The following is a 22,992-nucleotide window of genomic DNA, read 5'->3' as shown; positions in this document are numbered from 1 at the left end:
GAGATTGTCATTGCCTGATACTTGTGTGGCATGAGTATTACCTGCCACTTATCAGGCCAAGCCTGAATGTTGTCCAGTCTTGCTGAAAGTGGACATGAACTACTTCAGTATCTGAGAAATCACAAATGGTGTTGAACATTGTACAATCATCAGTGAACAACCCCACTTCTGACCTTATGATGGAAGGAAAGTCATTGATGAAGCAGCTGAAGATGGGATCCAGCATCAGTCCAACTCGAGGGCAGGATTTTCACCTTCCGAGGTCCTTGATCCCATGGGAGGCCCTACGCTTACAATTGCCTGAGTGTACTTGAACTACTACTGTGTATAAACATACAGATTAGAAGAAGGCCATTCGACCCCTCGAGCCTTCTCTTTCATTCGATAAGATCATGGCTGATCTGATTGTGACCTCAACTTCACATTCCAGCTACTCCTGATAACCTTTGACTCCCTTGTTACTCAAGAATCTATCTACTTCTGCCTTAAAAATATTCAATGCCCCTGTCCCTACTGCTCTCTGGTGAAGGGAATTCCACAGACTCAGGACCCTCTTGAGAGAAAAAAACTTCTCATCTCCATTTTAAATGGGAAACCCCTTTAGTATTAAATTGTGTCCTCGAGCTCTAGTCTCTCTCAAAAGGGGAAAAACCCTCTCAGCATCCACTCTGTGAAGGCCTCTCAGGACCTTATATCAGGTGATCAACAAGATCACATCTCATTCTTCTAAATTCCAGTAAATATAGACCCAACCTGTCCAACCTTTCCTAAGATAACCCCTTGATCCCATAAATCAGTCGAGTGAACCTAATGCAATTATGCCCTTGCTTAAATAAGGAGACCAAAACTACACGGTACTCTAGGTGTGGTCTCACTGACACTCTGTACAACTGTAGCAAAATATTCGTCTATTTCCCTTGCAATAAATACCAACGTTCCATCTGCCTTCCTATTCATTTGCTGTACTTCCACAACAACCTTTTGTGATTCAAGTACCAGACACCCCACTTTCTTTGTACATCACAGCTCTGTAATCTCTCTCTATTTCATTAATTTGCTGCTTTTGTATTCTTCCTGCCAAAGTTGTCAAGTTCACATTTTCCCACAATATACTCCATCTGCCATTTTTTTTGCCCACTCACTTAACCTATCTATATCCCTTTTCAGAATCATTATGTTCTCTTCGCAACTTACTTTCCGATCTATCTTTGTGTCATCAGCAAATTTAGCAACCGTACATTTGGTCCCTCCATTAAAGACATTGATGTAGATTGTAAATGGTTGAGGCCCCAGCCCTGATCCCTGTGACATTCCACTAGTTACATCTTGCCAACCCAAAGATGACCAATTTATGCCTGCTCTCTGCATCCTGTAAACTAATCAGTCCTCTATCCGTGCTAATGCATTACCCTGTACACCATGACCTCTTGTATGGTAAACTTTTGATGTGGTGTGAGGCTCCCATTGGTTCTCCAACCTGTGGTGGTGGATTCTGTGGCCCTTGAGCTTAATTCTGCCCATGATTTCCACATTCGCAAGCAACCCCAGTTTCCTTAGGGCCTGTTTTTTCAGGTATGGTCACTTTTATACTTTTGCTTTGAAGGATTTTTTTTTAATGATCTAGTTTCAGATTTTTTGGATGGATAATCCTGGTGCACTCCAGGCAAGGTGACCAACCATGCCACCTTTTCCAGGGCTGTCCTGAAAGAGTTGTCTGCACTGAGAGTTGGTGGGTGAGAGAGTTTTAGGAGTTAATTTCTAACTAAAGTCTAGTTATTTCTTTAATTTAGCAATGAACTAAAAATTACTCTTTAAGTTAAGAGAAGTTAAGCTTTATTCCATCCATAAAACAGTGATATAGAAGCTCTCTGAGAGCAGTTGCAGCTAGTTAATTAGATAGCTGGCCTAAACTGGTTATCAGAAGCTTGAATCAGTAATCAGGGAGCATAAAAAGAGGCCTTCCTCAGTGCTGCCTTGTCTGCACTTGTTTTGCACCCGATTTCTTCTTTTGCTGTTCCCGGCATGAACTTCCTTCACTACCGTGTGTCTGCCCTGCATGTAAGTAGTTTTGATCCTGGAACGCACTCCGGCTGAATTGATGAACTGGAAGCGATAATCCCTCACTCCCCACTCTTTCGGGTCCGCACCCGCCCCTCTGCTCTTTCGGGTCCGCACCCGCCCCTCTGCTCTTTCCGGTCCGCACCCGCCCCTCTGCTTTTTCGGGTCCGCACCCGCCCCTCTGCTCTTTCGGGTCCGCACCCGCCCCTCTGCTCTTTCGGGTCCGCACACGCCCCTCTGCTCTTTCGGGTCCGCACCCGCCCCTCTGCTCTTTCCGGTCCGCACCCGCCCCTCTGCTCTTTCCGGTCCGCATTTCCCCCTCCTCCCTCTTTCGGGTCCGCATTCCCCCCTCACCCCCTTTCGGGTCCGCATTCCCCCATCACCCTCTTTCGGATCCTCATCCCCCCCTCCTCTCCGACTTACCGTAATGCTCCGTATCCCTGTGCCAAGGTGTTTCAATCATCACAAAATATGATATTTCAAAGCGTAAGAGTTAATTGCATGCTGTACCTGACAACTTGCCCTTAAATATGGTTACAATATTTCTTCAGCAACTACCTCATGAAGAATAACAAGCTGATGGCTCTCTCCACCAAGCAGAGATAAACATCAGTCTTCCCAAGAGGCGCTTCCGTTGCCTGGAACGCTCAGGGGGTGCATTCCAGTACCCCCCAGATCGGGGTCTCTGTGATAGTGGTGGCATGCTGCGCTCTGCACAATCTTGCGCTGGAAAGGGGGGGATACAATTGACGATGAAGACCTTGACGCAGTGGATGAGGCTGCACATGCTGAATCCAGCAGTGGCTCAGAGGATGAGGGAGCACGGGACAATGAGGGGCAGGACTCCAACACGCTACTACACAAAGGAGGCAGGGACACCCGGGACACTTTAATCCAACGAACCTTCAGCTAGCGCCACACACGTTGGTCTGCAGGACCAGCATTGCCTGGCGCTTCCACATGTAGCACTTTGGTGCTACATCTTTTACCTCATCAGCTGCAAGTAAGGGCTTAGTACAGAAACATCAGTGTCCATTCAAACACGCATGATATGTCTGTGAAACATACAAATGCAGCACAAAGGAAACACCCTCAGCCATGGTGAGAAAAGTGGACTTTATTGCCACCAAAATAAATTACAAACGTCGCTCTGATGCAGATAATGATATATTCCCGAATCTAGGGCCAACACAAAATCACCAGTGACACACCTGTGGAGTGCCAAACGTTCCTTATACTTACATTTGCGGGTTGCTACGTCTTGGTGCCGCCCCATTGCTCCGAGTGGCTTGTGAGACAGCCTGCTGACTCTGCTTTCCTGTTGGCCTCGATGACCTTGGCGGGCATCCTCTGGCCCGTGGAGCTTGTGCTGGCCCCGCCTGGGAGGGAGTGGCCAGTTCCAGAACTCCCCAGTTGTCCCAGCCTCAACGCATGCAATGGTCACTGGCAGAGGGTCGGAGGAGCTGCTGCCCTCATCCGGAGCGCCCTGAGATGAGCTCGCAGCGATGACAGGCAGCTGCTGCACTGACGTGAGGTCACATTGGACCTCCCTGCTCACCGCAAATGAACGGGTACTGAGCTGCGACACTTGGCGCCCAGAACATCTCCCACATTGCCAATGACTACCTGTGGCCACTCGCGATGTGAGGGCTTGTAGGTCAGAGCGTAACCCAATCAGAAGATTCTCAATCTGCTGGAAGCCCCTCTCCATGATAGTCACCAATCTCTCAATGGAGGAAGCCTGCAGCTCTGTCCTGAGGTTCATGCCATCGCTGACACTCTGCCTGGATTCCTCCACCACACAGACCAAGTGAAGCACACCCTTGTGCAACCCTGCCAGATGCTCCCACGCACCCTGCCACTTCTCCTGCAGCTGCTGCATAGCTGACATCTCCAGAGGCAAATCATCACTGCCCAACTCAGCATATGCCTGGTCCCCTGCAGTCCCCCAGCTGCTGGCGCCATAGGCACTCTCTGTCCATGCCATCTCCTCCAGCGATTGTGAAGTGCCCTCTCCACTGTGCCCCGGGACGCTAGCCGATGTCATAATCCCTACCGATGTGTTTGTCGCTGCGCTGGTGCCTGGCTCGCTGAAATGATGTGACACAAGTTGCAAGTCTTGGCCCTCAGGTGTGGAGGGGGGGGGGCTCTGGACTTGTTGTTGATGATGCTGAAATTAACAACAAGGACAGTGCATCAGTTAGCATTCAGTCAGTAACACCTTTCATCCCTTTCCCCTCCAGCCTCATAATGCGCTCAACCTTCAAGAACCTATGGAGATGAACATTGGTGGGGTGGTAAATAGTCAAGAGGAGGCCCAAACATTACACGCACATACAGACAGGCTGGTCAGATGACCTAAGGAATGCCACGTGGAATGTGATGTGGATAAGTGTGCAGTTAAGCACTTGGGCAAGACAAACAAGGCACAGGAATACATGAGTAATGGTAGGACCGTGGGAAGTCACGACAATTACAGGGACCTTGTTGGGCAGAACCGTTCGGGTAGCAGAAGAGGAGCATAAGGCGTTTAACAAGGTCAAAGCCAGACTTGCCTTTATTAGCCGAGAAATAGAATGTATGAAATTAGAGGTCATGTTGCAGGTGCAGAAAACGCTGTCGAGGCCACATCTACACTTCTGCATTCACTTGTGATCTGCGCTTCATGGGAGGGATGGTAATTGAGTGGGGAGAGTGCAGAGGTTCCTGACCTGGATGCATGCTGGCCTGGAGAGTTGGAGTTATGAGGAAACATTTCATACACTTGCGACATTTGCTGTGGAGCACAGGAGATTGACAGGTCACATTATTGACCTTCATACTGTTATGAGGAGCATAGACCAGGTGGACAGAAGGCAACATTTCACTTTGGCGCAGGGATGACTAATGTGGTGGCATTTATTTAAGTTGAGTGCCATGAGGTTGACAGGTGAGGTGCTGAGGACCTTTTGGACAGAGTAATGTGGGACGCACTGGCTGAAAGAGTGGTGGAGGTACAAACCCTCCTAAGATGCAATAAGTCTTTGGATGTGCAGCAGCGATGCGATAGTGGTCACAAGTGGGATAAGGCGACATTGGAAGGAGCTAGAGACGTGCATCCTCAAGGGGCCGAGGGACCTTTGTGTATGACCCACTTGTCTGACTGTATCAGTCTGTGAATGAGCAGTGTTGCTGCATTAACGATTGCAGCAACCATCAGTGCTTTGGATGGTGGGGAGAAAGAGTGGATGGGACTGTGGCCCTCAAATACCTGGCCGCTGAACCCCAGCGTCGCCGACACCTGCCGACCTGGCCACCTGCCTCCTCCCCAGCTCCATTGCCTGCTCCTCATAAGTGGTGATGTGCTGCAGCATGGTGTGCCCACCACCAGTCCGCTGATGCTCCCGGCTATTGTTCTCGGTCTTTGCCTGCAGGGCAGAGAAGAGCATTTATTGGGGCTGATCGCTCATGTACTCTGCACATGCACCATGCACCCCAAACACAGTGGCCCATCTGAGGTCTCCAGCGGCTCCTGTCCACATTACTGGTGATCAGTCACCAGTAGATAGTACGGCTGCTCCCAACCCCCTCCCCTAATGGCCACCTTGGACACATTCGGCGTCCATCATTTTGAATAACACACGGATCTTAGCGCCCATGGCAAGGAGGCGCAACTAGGTGTGGCGCAGAGGCCAACAGACAGATAACCCTGGGAACCACAAGGGTTGGGAGGGCCTCAAAGGGCTAAGGCTACCTGCTGGGTAAAATGGCCATGGCGGACATGGTACTCACCCTTCCAGAGCACAAATCATTGAAGCGCTTGCAGCACTGTGTTCCTGTGTGCCACACAACATCTTGAGAGCTAACAGCCTCTGCCACCTCCTGCCATGCCTGCCTGGTCATGTGGGGGGCTCTCTTCCTCCCATCCTCTGGAAACAACACCTCCCGACGTTTTGACACCTCTTCCAGGAGGGCAGCAAGGTAGGCATCGGAGAACCGAGTGGCACATTGGACCCCTGCTGGCCTACCCTGCAGCCTGCCCCCCTGCTCCTCTGCCCTCACCTCTTCTGGTGCCCGGTCGCTGGCCATGGTAAACAGCCTAAAGGAGGCTGCCTGGCCTTTCTTTATACAGAGTGTCGATTCCCCATTGGAACCGGTGGTCTGAACATGCCGCTGCAGATTAGAATTTCCAGCTGGACACGGGAGTCTGAAACGTGTTGGGTGGGCCTTAACTGGCCCGCCCGTGCAAAATGGCAGCGCTGCCCGTTTCCCCGGCGGCGATCGTCTCCGTGCCCGCTGCCGATTGGGTCGGGCCCGCCCACTCGACAAACAGAAAATTCAGAAGAGAATGAAATGGAATATCAGACTGACGTAGAACAAAGAGTTGATTGAATAACGCCCATTAATCTGTGTTTCTTCGTCAACTTGTGCAATTCCAGACATTTACAAGTATTCTCTAAAATTATGAATTCGCTCACACCACATTCGTCCGGGTGGTCCATAATCACCCAAGTAATTCTTCTCTCATTCCCAAAGAGCCCTGGAACAATTTTCATATATAAGGACATTTGGAATATTGGAGGCAGAGCCTCTGTTAGCTCCTCTCTGACTTCCTTTCATAGTCCAGGTTACATGACATCGGATCTGGTGACTTAGTCACCTTGAGCTCTGCTATGATTTTCTTATAAAATTTCTATTTTTCCACAGTTGTTACCATTATTTCTTTTTCCATATTCTTCTCGACCATGCCTAAACATTTATTTCCACACCACTTGTATGAAAAAGGTGACAAATATTTATGTAGTGGCTCCACCATATTCCATCACCCTCCACAATTAAAGGGCTAGAAAGAGAAAGAGGGGTTCCTTTTCATGGCATATTGGCACTAGATCTGGGAGAGGGAAGATTCTCTATTGGACCGAGTAATGAGAATGAACCAGTGCAGATAAGAGAAGGAAAAGAAAGAGAACACACCAAGGCAATAGTGACCATAAGATGATGATAGAGAAGGACATAATCACAGACTCAGAATTTTAATGGCACAGAAGGAAGCCCTCATCATGTCTGCACTGGCTCAAATGAGCATTATGACCTAGTGCCATTGCCCTGCCTTTTCCCTGTACCCTTGGATGGCGTGAGGAGGGCGAATGGGTGTTTGAGGAGGAGGGGGAATGGGCAGGTGAGGAGGATGGGGATGGGTGGGTGAGAAGGAGGCATATGGGGTAAGAAGGAAGGGAATGGGAGATGAAGAGGAAGGGGCATGGTGAGGGTAAGGAGGAGAGTGCGATGGGGAGCTGAGGGAGAGGGGGAATCTGGAGGCTGAGAAGGGGGAGATGTGGTGAGGAGGAGGGAGGAGGGGGATGGCGAAAAGGGGGATGGGTTGAGGTGGAGGGAGGATGGCGTGAGGAGGGGGATGGGGAAAGGAGGAGGGGCGAATGGTGGCTTAGGAGGAGGGGTATGGGGCTGAGGAGGAGGTGAGTTGGGGTGTTGAGGAGACAAATTCAGGAAAATCAGCGAGAAATACAAGGCAAAAACAAAGATAAAAACCAAAAAGGGTCATGAGGACTCGAAACATCAACTCTTTTCTTCTCTGCCGATGCTGCCAGACCTGCTGATTTTTTCCAGGTAATTCTGTTTTTGTTTTGAGAAATACAAGGCAATTGACAAGAAACTATTTTGTATATAATAAGTTAGACTTGGTTATAAAAATTACACTTTTAAAATTTGCAGATGATACTAAACTTGGCAGCGAGCTGAATAGTGAAGAGAAGAGTAGCTGACTTCAGGAGCATATGGACTGGTGAAATGGACAGGCTCAAGGCAAATGAGATTTAATGTGGATAAGTGTGAAGTGATGCACTTCCATAGTGGAAAGATGTAGAGACATCATAACCTAAATGGACTTATTTAGACAGGGCCGGTCTTAATGTTGATTGACTGCCTGGGGAGAGCCTGATAATACTGAAAACAACCTCTGCAAAGAATTTGGCGAACTCCAAAATCTGTTTCGAACTAACACTAGTGCTAGTTAAATAGAACAAATTTCTGGTTTCTGAACACATGGATAACACTCAACACCCTGTTAACTCACATCAGTGGTGAGCAGTCAACAGTTGTAGCTTAGAAAATCACATTAGTGATTGAATGTGGGAGAGGACAGACTATCTTCACTTGTGACCCTGTCTATCAAAAATGATGTGATTCAAAATGTCTTGGTGAATAAGGTTTTTTTAAAATCGGCATTATTATTTATTAGTTCAGTGTTTAACGTGTAGATTATTTGCCACTTAAATGCAATGTTATTCTTATAACTTAAATAATAGTCAATCGAAGAAAAACTTCCAAGATTGCAGTTTTCTTTCTGAAACTTTCACTAAATACCACTACATACAACTCAAAGGGCATCAAAATACACATTTGTCCAGGCCAGCATTTTCCTAAAGGAACATAGGAACAGCAGAAGGGGTATTTAGCCCCTTGAAGCTGTTCTGTCATTCAGTGAGATCATAGCTGAGCTTCGATCTAACTCCATATACCTGCCTTTTCCTTTATCCCTTGGCTGACAAATATCAATCTATGTCTGACTTGAAATTCAAAATTGATCTAGCATCGATTGCCATTTGGGGAAGAGAGTTGCAGACTTCTACCAGTCTTTTCATCTTGAAGTATTTCCTCGTTTCACTCCTGTAACGTCTGGCTCTATTTTCCGGAATAACTTCCATCATTTCTTACTTTGTTATTTTGTCCTTCCCGCTCCTCTAGTACCTTTTCTTATTCATCCTCACCGTACACATATCTTTCTCTAGATACTCAACTCATCATCATTCCCACACTCATCACTACTCACAGCCAGAATCTCCCTGCACCTTCCCAACAGCATGTTTGTCCTAACCACGTTCTCTGGCTTCTGATCTACTGGATCTTCTGTATTAGGCTTTAGTGTTTGATTGAATGAAATGGTGGGGAGGTTCAATAGGCTTAATGTCCTACTCCTGTTCCAGTAGCTTCCCATTGTTGTGGCTTTATCAGTGTCTTTACAAGTGTTCTCCCTGTTGTCAGTGCATCCTCTATTATTTTATGTGTTTGGTTTCCCCCCGCACTTATTTCTGTTTCCTGCTTACTCTGTCTGTTGGTAAAAATCCCTGACACAGTTCTCCAGTGATTCCCCCCTCAATATTGAATACCAGCCCGTCCACTGACCGTTTAGCCAATTAGTCCTATATTATTCACTCTGCTTTTCTAATTAGCTTTTCAATCGCTTCCTTCCATTAGTTCATGTCCACTCCTGTCCAAGACCCAAAGGCTCTCCCTTCATGTTCTTTGCAGCTGAGATCAGCAATTTGCTCATCATTTTACTATTGACTCTTGTGCTCTTTCATGCTGGAAAATCAAAGCTTTTTGAGTCTATTTTTGGACTTTCATCAGGCTACAATGTGTTAACATTTGAATTTTGTATATTCCAGGACAGTACATCTGATGACATGTTCTCGAAAAATTACTGAGTAACATTATGAAGTGTTTGTTTCAGTTTCTGCTATTAAATATATCACATTTGCATAATTAGTTAAAATGTTTATCAGCCAATCAAAGCAGAAAGCCGTCTGTCACTGGGAGCATTTAATGGATGCACCCAGGATGGAGAATGGAGTGATGTAATAGACCTTCTCAGAACTGGTGTGGAGATATTTTGCTGTTTACTTATTTAACCCACAAACTCCTCAAGTGTGCACATCTACCAAATAGCAGGTATAGGTGAGGTGAGGGTGACTGCCCTTGACATCTCAGCTTCAGGGCATCATTGCAGGAGTTCCTTCAGATAGTGTCCTAGGCCAAACCATCTTCAGCTTCATCAATATACTTCCTTCCATCATAAGGTCAGAAGTGGGTTTGTTTGCTGATGATTGCACAATGTTCAGCACCATTCGTGACTTCTCAGACACTGGAGAAGCCCATGTCCAAATGCAGCAAGGCGTGGATAATATCCAGGCTTGGGCTGACAACTGGCTAGTAACATTTGCACCACACAAATGTCAGGCAATAACCATCTCTAACAAGAGAGAATCGAACCATCACCCCCTAACGTTCAATGGCATTACCATCACTGAATTCTCCACTATCAACCCCCTGGGGTTTACCATTAACCAGAAACTTAATTGGACCAGCCATATAAATACTGTGGCTAGAAGAGCAGTTAAGAGACTAGGAATCCTGCGATGAGTAACTCACCTCCTGACTCCCCAAAGCCTTTCCACCATCTTCACGGCACAAGTCAGGAGTTTGATGGAGTGCGACCCACTTGCCTGGATGAGTGCAGCTCTCACAACACTCAAGAAGCTTGACACCATCCAGGACAAAGTGGCCCGCTTGATTGGCCCCACATCCATAAACATTCACTCTTTCCATCACCGATGCACATCAGCAGCAGTGAGAACCAACTACAAGATGTACTGCAGGAATTCACCAAGGCTCCTTAGACTGCACCATCCAAACCCATGAACACTACTATCTAGAAGGGCAAGGGCAGCAGAAAGTTTGGAACACCACCACCTGGAAGTTCCCCTCCAATTCACTCACCATCATGTTTTGGAAATATATCGCCATTCTTTAACTCTTGGTGGGTCAAAATCCTAGAGCACCCTCCCTAAAAACACTGTGGCTGTACTTGCACCAAATGGACAGCAGCGGTTCAAGAAAACAGCTCACACACTTACCTCTTCTATGTGTCTTTGCTGGCTTCTTATGTCATCTTCACAACTCACTTTCCCAACTTTGTGTTATCAGCAAATTTAGCAATCACACTTTCAGTCCTTTCATCCAAGTCATTGATATAAATTGTAAACAGTGGATGCCCCAGCACTGATCCCTATGACACTCCACTCGCCACATCTTGCCAACTCAAAAGTGACCCACTATGCCTGCTCTCTGCTTCCTGTTAGCTATCTAATCTTCTACCCTTGCTAATATGTTACGCCCGACACCATGAGAAATTTCTTCGCTCATAGGATTGTGATGATTTGCAATTCTCTACACCAGAAGGTTGTGGAATCAGTGAATGTATTTAATACTAAGGACAGATTTTTGATCTCTCCAGGAATCACGGCATAGGGGGAGTGGGCAGGAAAGTGGAGATGATGCAGAATATCAGCGATGATCATATTGAATGATGGAGCAGTGTCTGGGCCCGATCGTCTACCCCTGCTCATGGTTCTTGTGTTCTTCTGGTCTAATCAAATCAATTCATTAATAAGAAACACTGATCTCAATCAGTAAGCTTGTCACAGTGGGTTCTTAAATGGCTTAAGACTGGAAAATTAAAAGAGACAGATGTTCACAACTGATTTGTCAAATAACGTTTGAGTGATAATAGAGAAAAAAACTTATAACATGAAATATTTGCACTTATATTATTAAAGAGTAAGAAACGGATATGAAGGGTGTGGAATTTGAGGAAAGTTGAAAACATTTGACAACAAAATGAGGAAAATCAGAAAGTAATGGTTCATGTGTAGAATGTGTTTTTAAAACCTATAGGAGAGAGAGATCAGAGATGTTAAACTATAATTTTCCCATCAATGTGACGTAAGAGGTTGACTGATACATTTTCACAAAAGGAGGGATTACGGTCAAGTGCTCAACGGTGGAGTTTCCCAACGCCTGTCCTTTATCACTGTGGAGCCTTGGAGAGGCTTCTGGAATATAATTAAACATCAAGTCCTCTTTTTAGATCAAGTGCTGCTTTTACTGTATATTTTAACAACAGTGCTTGGCAGCAAAGGTTTTGCACTGATTCATCTCAAACACGCTGATGTCCCACCACCTTCCGCCTGTGGAGCAACATTACAGGCAGGAAGGTCACCGGGTTCCTGCAGTTCACAGCTCATTCTACCCAGTAAGTTCCTCTCTACAATTGAGCTTCTATTTGTTTCTTCTCTCCCCCTCCTTCTTTCCCCCAGCCCTACAGAGGTCCTCGCTGATCTTTCAGTTCCCAGTTCCCATACAGGGTTTACACCCGGAATGTTAACCTGGCTTCTCTCTCCACCTGTGATAGAGACCCACACCCATCAGTTTACTGCAGGCAGAAGGCAGGGAGACAGTGTGAAATTATGGGATGGATCTGTTAGTGACCTTAAATACCACGGAATGCCAGCGGTGCAGAATTTTCCTGTTGTTATTCCATCCCGGCTTGTAGAAGGGAAAGATTCTCTCAGTGAAAGTGTGGGTGGAAGTGTGGAGATGGGACATGTTGTCCGCATTGTAAAACGACACCTGTCCACCCTCATAGCCCAGGAAAAACCCGATCTTCCGGGGATTCACACTCGGGGGGTCGATGAAGGGGTGGTTCTGCCAGAATAACCTGTTCCTGGTTCGAGCCACACTATCCAGTATCCAGTTTCAGGTCTCTGGTTGATCATCTTTTTACTGTTGGCAGACCCTTGGACCATTGTCAGACCCAACAAGTCTTGTTTCCCACCTTCACCTTCCAGCAATGTCTCCCTTTTATAAATTGCCCTAATCGCAGGACGCAGCCCCAGATGTCAAACCTCTCCGGGCTGCCGTTTGTCTCCGAGCCTCACACTGGTCCGGTTCTCAGACAGGATAAGCCGGGGATTCGCTGTGTTCAGATCCAGAGTCAGAGAGGCTGGATCTGGGGGAAAGTTAAAATAACACAGTCAGTGATTTAATATTCTGCTCTGTTTAATTTGAATGCTTTCCTTTTAAAGATCTCACTCAGGTTGTAGTTTAAATTCTTGGAATTTGCTGTTACCTGAGAGTTTACACCCTGGGTGTCTGGAGATAAAGACCTGAAATTCACTGGAAACATTGGGTGGAGGGGCGGGCTGCGGAGTGTGGGAGAGTGTGGTTGGAGAGCAAGAGTGCTCAGTGGGGAAGACAAACTGAATGATGGTGGGGTAAGGGGAAAGTACATTGCGGCAAGGGGTGAGTGAGCAGGGGTAATGAGGATGGTGCAGGGAAAAGTCTGGTTCAGTCAGAGACAGAGTCGGAGTCAGACACCGTGGACAAGGAGCGGATGGAGAATCGGTAATAACTTTGTAAGGTAATAACTTAAATCTTCTCAATACTCATTTGAAAGAAATTCCGGTTCCTACATAACTGAATTCCAAATAAGCTGCTTGAAAACAAACTGGTGGTGGAAGGTCCAAGACAGTTCGAAGAGAGGTAGAGTTGGTTGTCATTGGTGTACATCTGAAAACTGACCCTGTTTCTGTGGATGAGGTTGACCTGTGCAACATCTGGATCAGTAATAGAGAGATGTAAAGAATAAATCCTGGGGAGATTCCGGATACAGTGCTGAGGGGGGAAGAGAAACTATTGCTGCAGAAACACTTCTGTTGATCAAATTGGCAAATGTGGAACCAAATCAATACAGTCACACTGACAATTGAGGAGAGAAATTGGAGGAGAATGGTACTGATGACCATGTCAATGGTTACAGGATGGTCCAAGAGGATGATGAGGGTTAATGCGCTATACTCGCTGTCATAGTACATGTTATTTGTGACAATTATTAGACCCACTGACGCTCTGATGGATGAAAATCCTGTTGTTGGTTTAAACATGTAACTGCTGGAAAATGGACATGGATTTCAGAAGTGAGCACACATTCAAGGACTTTGTTAAGGTAAGGTTGGAGATCAAGTGCAAGAACAGCGATTGATGGTCGGTATTTTTGAAATGGGCCTTATGAAAGTGGGGGAATTTGAAAATTAGCTGGACAGGAAGTGAGGAGATGCCCCCATTTACAATGTGAGCTAACATGGGAACAGGACGGGAAGTTGGATAGCAGCAGTTCAGTGGGAATGTGCTTAATGGAGCTCGGAGGAGGGTCCAGAAGAGGATACAATCTCAGTAAAAAGCTGCAGCAAATACAGAGATCACAGTACAACTGGAATTCAGCTCAGACGAAAGCCAATTCCTGACCAGAACCCAGCAAAGTAGCAGAGTGAAGCTCAGAGATCAGCTATGCAGCGAAGTATTGTTCTGACCAGGAATTTATAACAAATGACATTAAACTTGAAGCGATTGAGTGGAAGAGCAGAATCATGGTAGCCAGTGAACACTGGGGGTGATATTGGAAATTGGTGAGGACGCAAAACAGTAGAATCACATTTTTTCAATTGTTCATGGGATGTGGATCTGGAGTCACATGTAGGCCAGACCAGGTAAGGACGGCAGATTTCCTTCCCTAAAGGGGCATTAGTGAATCAGATGAGTTTTTAAAACAATCGGCAATGGGGCAATGTAATAGTCATCATCAGACTTTTAATTCCAGATTTTTATTGAATTTAAATTTCACCAGCTGACATGGTGGGATTCGAAACTGACTCCCCAGAGCATAACCCTGGGTCTCTGGAATACTAGTCCAGTTACAGTACCACGATGCCACCTTTCACTCCCTTCCTATCTGCCTTCTCCACTCCCCTCCCCTCCTCCTTCCCACTGACAGGGTGGATATTATGTTTTGTTCAAGTCAATGAAAGTGAATATGGGGCGGAGAGCAGAACAGCTAACCAATTGGATACGGTCTGTATTGACCACCGACCTAAGTCCAATTATATGGCTGGAGCATTTCTCAGCAGAGTAGCACAGTCCTAATGGCTCAGGGATTCCTGAGTTCAGAAAGTCTAATGGGAGCAGCGTTCCAGCCATTGAAAAGAACAGAGGTTCAAACGCAGAACAGACAGAGGATAGGATGGACAATGTGTTCTGTACCTAGATTTACATTGTAGTTTAGGCTTTGTAGCCTGAACTAAACTGTACCAACAATTAGGGACATGAATCTTAAACAGTGCAGGAAAGGAGACTGGGGCTCCATTCTGCAGCCCGGATTCTGATTGGATATCAACTTGTGACAATATGCTTTGCAAAGAGAAGAGTGGAGCGAGAATAAAATAAAAATATCAAAAGATTGATCCGAATTATGCCGCTTTTTTCCAATAGGGATATTGGTTTAAAATATCAGAACAGAGATAGATGTGTATTTAATTGGTGAACTAAGAACTGTAAATAACAGAAACCAGATCAGTGAAAGTGGGTGACAGTCTAGGTTGAAGTGAATGACGCTGAGTGTCCTGTTCAATCAATATTTATCTCTCAAACAACATCACAGAAACAGATTATCTGGTCATTATCACATCTGTAGATTATAGAATGCCTGATGTGTTTCCTATATTGAAACAGTTAACAGACTTTGTAAACAACTCACTGGCTGTAAAGTGCTCTGGGATGTCATGTGGTCGTGAATGGCGCTATAGAAATGTAAAGTTATTTCTTTTTGTTCTCTTTATTGACAATTTGTGCCCGGGAGGCTGCATGAATTATCCTGCCTGCTGCTGGCTGCTCCTCACCTTTCCACAACCCCGATATACTGCATTCACCACCTTCCCAACCAACCCCACTCCCACCCTACACTCACACTTTAAATACCTCCTACTCACTTTCACTGCTGCGAGAGCTGCTGGGTTTTTCCAGCACTTTCTGTTTTTATTACAAGGAGACCTCATCTTAACTTCGGAAATCTTCACTTTCTGTTTTGTTGTAGCTTACAGAATGGCCAATGTATTTTTTTGTGTGTGATTCTAATGAAGACTTCAACCGATCCTCGGATTGAGAAAGACAATCACAGAATGAAAGTGTTTCTGAAAACATGTGAGTGAATCTCTTGTTGATTGTACCTTGTAGATCTCAACAGCTTCATTGATCAGCAGGAGATGGTGCGACTCGTGATTCTGTTGGTCTCTCCCAGCAGGACATGTCTTGTCAGTTTCACAAAACAGCTTCACTTCTTCCCGATGATCCTCATGTTTAATTTCCTTGTCGCGTCCAGATTGAATTTTCCAGATGTTTTCAGCTGAATCACCATGGTGCCCAGTTCTAAACTCTTAAATCAGATGAAACATCCTTCCAGCATCTACCATGACAAAGCTCTTAACAATTTTAAATGCTGCAATGAGACAACCTTTCATTCTCCTCATCTCTACGGATTACATGCTAGATTTACACAAACTCTCCGCATAGAAATCCCCCATCAATTAGTTTCATGAAACTTCTTTCCACTCCCTCTATAATAAGCATATCCTACGATAGTTAAGGAGACCAAGACTGTACACAGTACCAGTTGACGACTCGCCTAGCCCCTGTATAATTACTGTAAGACTGCTTTACCCTTATACTCTAATCCCTTTGGAATAGAGTGAAAGGCAGGGGTTAACAGTGACCTGATTCGGGGATTAAAAAATATAAGGAAAAGCTTTAGGTGGAAAACACGAGGCTCATAATGACTTTTATTGGCACACGTGTCTCTGTGCTTGTCTGTAGAGTCTAAGGATGTCTGTACAGAGAGTTGACCGTCACATAATTTGCTCCGTAGAGTGAACCCCATTGCGATATTCACTTGAGTACCATACAAACCAGAAGTGTAGAAGATTGGGAGTTCATCACCACCATCTTCTCAAGGGTAATTAGGGGTGGGCAATAAATGCCGGCCTAGCCAGAGAACCGCACATCGCATGATTGAATTAAAGAAACTGACACCTAAACAAGAAGTTTGACACCATACTGACAGTGATTGTGTCTATTTCCTGAGTTCTTCAATCAGTTGGTACCACCATTACTGAACTCAAATCGTTCTGTTAGAACTACACCGTCTTGACGTCAACCATGTTCTTGAGGCTGAAGTTAAAGCCAGTTAAATACTACAGTTTATATCAAAGGTTAGACATTAATGGAAAATCATGCTGATTATATCTATCCCACATAATTGTGGATTTTAGTGTGGGGCTGCCCAGTTAAACTTTCCCAATGATGATCACGGAACATATAACCAAACAAGGGGATTGGATGAATTCAATTTGAGAAAGTGGTATCGATTAGATTTGAGTAGCAGAATACATGATAATCATTGTATGATCCAGCACAGAAGGAGCCCAATCGATCGATATGGCACATAATTTCCACGCACACACAAACCAATAAATTGGTACTAATATAATTTTATGATATTGCTATGTTGCCATTAAAATTTCGAGCACTTCCATTTGCCAACTTTGTAAACTTGTAAGCTTGAGGCCTTCTGACTAAGGTCCATCCTTAAATAATTCTAAATGCCTATAAAGCATCTTTCTTGTCCAGGGAGTTTTTGTACAGTTTTCTACTGATACTTTGATGTATAATACTGAAAATTTATGTGAGATTTGGCTGGGAGAGTGTTTCAATTTTTATTAATTGGAGCTGTTATAATTTAAAATACTGTGGCTGGATTAACCCTGCTGTACTGCAATTACATACCAGCAATAGTCCATTTACAAGTTAGAAGTAATAAAGCTGCTACACCTTCTGAGACCTAACTTCTGTATTTTAACCTTGTAATTTGGATATTTTATTTTATTGAAGCTTTTGCTTACTTTTCTTCACTTGTAGCCTTCCTTTGCAAAGTCACATTATCAGACTTCCTACAAAAGAAGAAAGCAAAATTACGATGCACTCCTGTTCTTTATAGTTGGATGATCAGCCATGATCATAATGAATGACGGAGAAGGCTCAAGGGCCGAATGGCCTACTCCTGCTCCCATTTTCTATGTTTCTATGATCCGTGGTGCCTGTGAACCTTCAAAGTTAGCCCCCACTTCTCGGGTCCTTTTTCTTTCATGCAGCACTGAGCTTCATTCAGCAGGTGGCAGCGGTGCACTTTGTATCAATGAAAAACTTGCGTCCATTCAGAGTCTCAACCCATCCCACAAACTAATGCGGTCCACAGTGAATTACTCACAAGCGCACATTCACCCGTCACAGTAAAATCCCACAAAATGCCCTCTGATAACGATACTCAATGATAATCTTCAGTAATCCTGCAAATAAAAAAATCTGACACCATAAATTCACAACAAGCTCTTAAATGGCTCGTAGCAAGGTGCAAAGTGCATATGGCAAATACTGCTGCCACCGAACACTGGTGGTGAAGGGGGGTGAATGTATAAGATAGTGGATGGGCAGCCGATAAGGCGGGCTGCGTTGTTCTGGATGATGCCGAGTTTCGTGAGTGTTGTTTGTTTTACCAGGCAAGTGGAGAATATTCCTTCACACTCTTGACAAAAAACTAGCATGCAGATGCAGCAAGAAATTGGGAAGGTAAATGCATGCTGGCCTTCATCGCGAGGAATACAGGAGTAAGGATATCTTGCTGCAGTCATGCAGAGACTTGCTGAGACTTCACCTGTAGTAATGTGCACAGTTTTGGTCTTCTCATCTAAAGAGGAATATACTCGCTACAGAAGTAGTGCAGCGGAGCTTCACTAGATTAATCCTGGAGGGATTGTTTTATGAGGAGAGATTGAGCAGACGGTCTGTATTCTCTAGAGGTTCAAAGAATAAGGGGTGACCTCATTGAAACTTACAAAATTCTTACAATGTGATAGGGTGGATGTAGATAAAATGCTCCCCCTGACTGGTGAGTCTAGATCCAGGGGAGATAATCTCAAGATAAGAGGTAGACCATTTAAGGCTGAGATGAGGAGGAATTTATTCATTCAGAGGGTGGTAAATCTTTGGAATTCTCTACCCCAGAGGACTGTGGAAACTCAATCATCAAGCATGTGCAAGACAGAGATCGACAGATTTCTTGAGACCGATGTCATCAAAGAATATGGAGTTATTGCGGGGGAGTGGCATTGAAATAGATGATCAGCCATGATCTAATTGAATGGCAGAGCATGCTCGACAAGCCGAATGGCCTCCTCCTGTTCCTGTGTTCTTAGGCTCATAAACTGGTTCCAGAGCAGGTGTTAATGGTTACAGCAGAATGTGAACGGTGCTTAGAATCTGAAGATCCTGAATTCAATGCGGAGGCTGAAAGGCTGTAAAGGGCAGGATGGCAACATTCCTAATTCCTGTCAGGAACAACTAACACTACATTCCCTGTGGCTGTTTGAAAGGGAGACTTGTAGGTGTCATTTCAGAAACAAAGACAACAGTTAACAGTGGAGTCAGTAAAAGAGGAGTAATAATTACATAAGAACACACTTTAGATGGAAAATATGAGGTTCATAGACGATTTTACTGGGTAAAGCGACCCTATGGTCCTCTGTGGAGTCTAACAAGTTCCGTAGAGAGAGTTTAATGTCCAACATTTCATCCCGCAGAATGGATCCCATTGTGATATTCACCAGATGAACCGACAAACCAGGAGTTCAGTAGATTGGGGTTGATCTGCACAAACCAGAGTATTGATATCAAGACTGACTCCGATGCTGTTCAGTTCCAGAGATCTCCAATCACTTGGTTCCCACCATTACTGTTTTTAAATCCCTCTGTTAGCACAGCAATGCCAGGATGACAATCATGTTGGTTTATATAGCGGATTTCAAAACCAGCTAAATACTGCAGCATATATCACATTAATGCAGAATCTTAATTTGTAAATATTTCCCGGATAATTGTGGATATTAATGTGAGATTCTCCAACTAATCTTTCCCACTAACACCCCTGGGAACAAATCACGAAACAATGGGATTGATTGAATCGACTTTGTGAATCTGAATTTGATCGGATCCAAGTCTAAGAATGCTTGAAAGTTGCAGCCTCATACAACACAGAAGGAGACCACTCAGCCTTTCGAACCTATGAACCTTCAAAAACCATACTCAGCAATTCTTGGGCCGCTTTGAATGCTCAATTCTTTCATTCAGCACTGAAATTCTGTCAGAAAATAAAAGCAGAAAGTTCCTGGAAAAACTCAGCAGGTCTGGCAGTATTTGTAGAGAGAGAAGGAGAGTTAACATTTCCAAATTGCACTTTGGTGCTGCTTTGGGCTGCAGTAGATTGCTTAAGTTGGAGTTTGGTGACTGAGGGAGAGCGGTGAGCAAGGGAATGTGGTGATCCTTTGAGGACTGTGTGTACATTCAGGTAAGTATTTACTACTTTTAACACTTATAGTTTTCAAGGTTTTATTTTGTGGTTCATCGTTTGTACGGGCTATATTCTGTAACAATGAGGAGCAGAGAATAAGTAACCGAGAGTAATTGATATATCTGGTATTAAGTATAAGGTACAATTTAATTTAAAGTGGTAAGTCATGGCAGGAGAGCTCAGAGCCGTGGTTGCTCCTCCTGCTCCATGTGGGAAGCTGGGAACATTTCCTGTGCCCGGGGCCAGCATGTGTATGTGAGGTGTTTCCAGATGCAGCTCCTGGAAGCCCGGGTTTCGGAGCTCGAGCGGCGGCTGGGGACACTTTGGAGCATCTGCAAGGTGGAGAGTATTGTAGATAGCATATATAGAGAGGTGGTCACACCGCAGGCTAAGAGTCCACAGGCAGGAAGGGACTGGTTGACCACCAGGTGGAGCAAGACGACTAGGCAGGCAGTGCAGGAATGTCCTGTGGCTATTCCTCTGCAAAACATATATACAACTTTGGATACTGTTGGTGGAATGGCCTCTCACAGGAAAGCAGCAATAGCCAAATTCGTTGCACCACACTTGACTCTGCTGCACAGGGGAGGAGGAAAAAGTGTGGGAGTGCAATAATTTTAGGCGATTCAATAGTGAGGGGAATGGACAGGCGTTTCTGTGGCCACAAATGAGACTCCAGGACGGTTTGTTGCCTCCCTGGTCCTAGGGTGAAGGATGTCTCAGAATGGCTACAGGACATTCTGAAGGGGGAGGGTGAACAGCCGGTGGTCATGATAAACATTGGTACAAATGACATAGGTAAAAAAAAAGGTTGAGGTCCTAAAAGTAGAATATAGGGAGTTCGGAAGTAAGTTGAAAAGTCGGACTCAAAGTTTGTATCTTAGGATTACTACCAGTGCCACGTGCTAGCCAGTGTAGAAATAGCAGGATATTTCGAATGAATACGTAGCTGAGGTGATGGTGTGAGGAGGATTGTTTCACATTCTTGGGACATTGGGTCCAGTTCTGGGGCAGGTGGGACCAGTACAAACTGGACAGGTAACACCTGGGCAGGACCGGGACTGATGTCCTGGGGGGAATATTGGCAAGAGTGGTTGGGTAGTGTTTAAACTAAAATATCAAGGGGATGGGAACCTATGCAAGGAGTCAGAGGAGGGGGGATTATGGACAAGAACAAAAGACAGAAAGGGGAATAAGAAAAGAGATAGGCAGAGAAATCAATGGCAAGAATCAATCAAGGCCTTGGTTAAAAATAATGGGAATGGGACAAGTAATATTAAAAAGATAAGCCTTAAGGTTTTGTGCCTTAACACAAGAAGCATTCGCAATAAAGTGGATGAATTAATTAATAGATGTAAACAGGTATGATATAGTCGTGATTTCGGAGACATGGTTGCAAGGTGGCCAGGGACGGGAGCTGAACATCCAGGGGTATTCAGTGTTTAGGAAAGACAGACAATAAGAAAAAGATGGTGGAGTTGCATTGCTGGTTAAAGAGGAAATTAACGCAATAGCGAGGGGAGATATTAGCTCCAACGATGTGGAACCTGTATGGGTAGAGCTGAGAAACACTAAGGGGCAAAGAACGTTGGTAGGGTTTTTATATAGATCCCCAAATTGTAGCGGTGATGTTGGGAATAGCATTAAACAGGAAATTAAAGAGGCATGCTATAAAGGAACGTTTGTAATTATGGATGACTTTAATCTGCATTTAGATTGGGCAAACCAAATTAGAAAGAATACCATAGAGGAGGAATTCCTGGCGTGTATATTGGATGGTTTTCTAGATCAATACGTTGAGGAACCAACTAGAGAACAGGCCATCCTAGGCAGGGTATTCTGTAATGAGAAAGGAATTATTGGCAATCTAGTTGTGCGATGCCCCTTGGGGATGCATGACCATAATATGATAGAATTCCTCATCAAGGTGGAGAGTGATGTAGTTGAGTCTGAGACTAGGGTCCTGAATCTCAATAAAGGAAACTACGATGGTATGAGACACGAGTTGGCTCCGATGGATTGAGAAAACTTACCTAAATGGATGATGGTGGATAGGTAATGGCAAACATTCAAAGAGCGCATGGGTGAACTGCAAGAATTTTTTATTCCTAAACAAATACAAAAATACCTGGAAAAACTCAGCAGGTCTGACAGCATCTGCGGAGAGGAACACAGTTAACGCTTCAAGTCCGCATGGCTCTTCATCAGAACTAAGGCAAAATAGAAAAGAGGTGAAATATAAGCTGGTTTGGGGGTGGGGGAAGAGGGGTGGGACAGGTAGAGCTGGATAGAGGACCAGTGATAGGTGGAGATAACCAAAAGATGTCTTAGACAAAAGAACAAAGGGGTGTTGACGGTGGTGATATTAGCTAAGAAATGTGCGAATGGTTAAATTAAGGGTAGAAAGCAGGGCGATCAAGTGACAGAAAACTCTAGTGGGGGTGGGGCGGGGGTAAGGGATTGATATAGGCTAAAAGGTAGAGGTAAAATAATGGATGGAAATACATTTAAAAATAATGGAGGACGAGACAGACTAGATGCAGGAAGGATGTTCCCGATCGTGGGGGAGTCCAGGACCAGGGGTCACAGTCTGAGGATACCGGGTAGACCATTTAGGACTGAGATGAGGATGAATTGCTTCACTCAGGGAGTGGTCAGCCTGTGGAATTCGCTACCACAGAAAGCAGTTGAGGCCAAAACATTGTATGTTTTCTAGAAGGAGTAAGATATAGCTCAATACCCGAAAGGGATCCAAGGGCATGGGGAGAAAGCGGGAGCAGGCTATTGAGTTGGATGATCAGCCATGATCATAATAAATGGCGGAGCAGGCTCGAAGGGTCGAATGGCCTACACCTGCTCCTAGTTTCTATGTTTCTTTGTTTATTAGGCTCTTCTTCGGAACTGATATTCTGTCAGCAGGTGGCAGTGATGCACTTTGTATGAATAAAAGAGACGATCACATAGAGTCTGAACCCATCCCAGAAACTGACTGCACCCGAAATTCATTACGCGCAAGTGCAGTAACCGCCGTT

The sequence above is a fragment of the Cetorhinus maximus genome, chromosome 21 (assembly GCF_964194155.1).
Source record: "Cetorhinus maximus chromosome 21, sCetMax3.hap1.1, whole genome shotgun sequence".
Taxonomy (NCBI): Eukaryota; Metazoa; Chordata; class Chondrichthyes; order Lamniformes; family Cetorhinidae; genus Cetorhinus; species Cetorhinus maximus.
Note: the sequence above shows the minus strand (reverse complement) of the source record.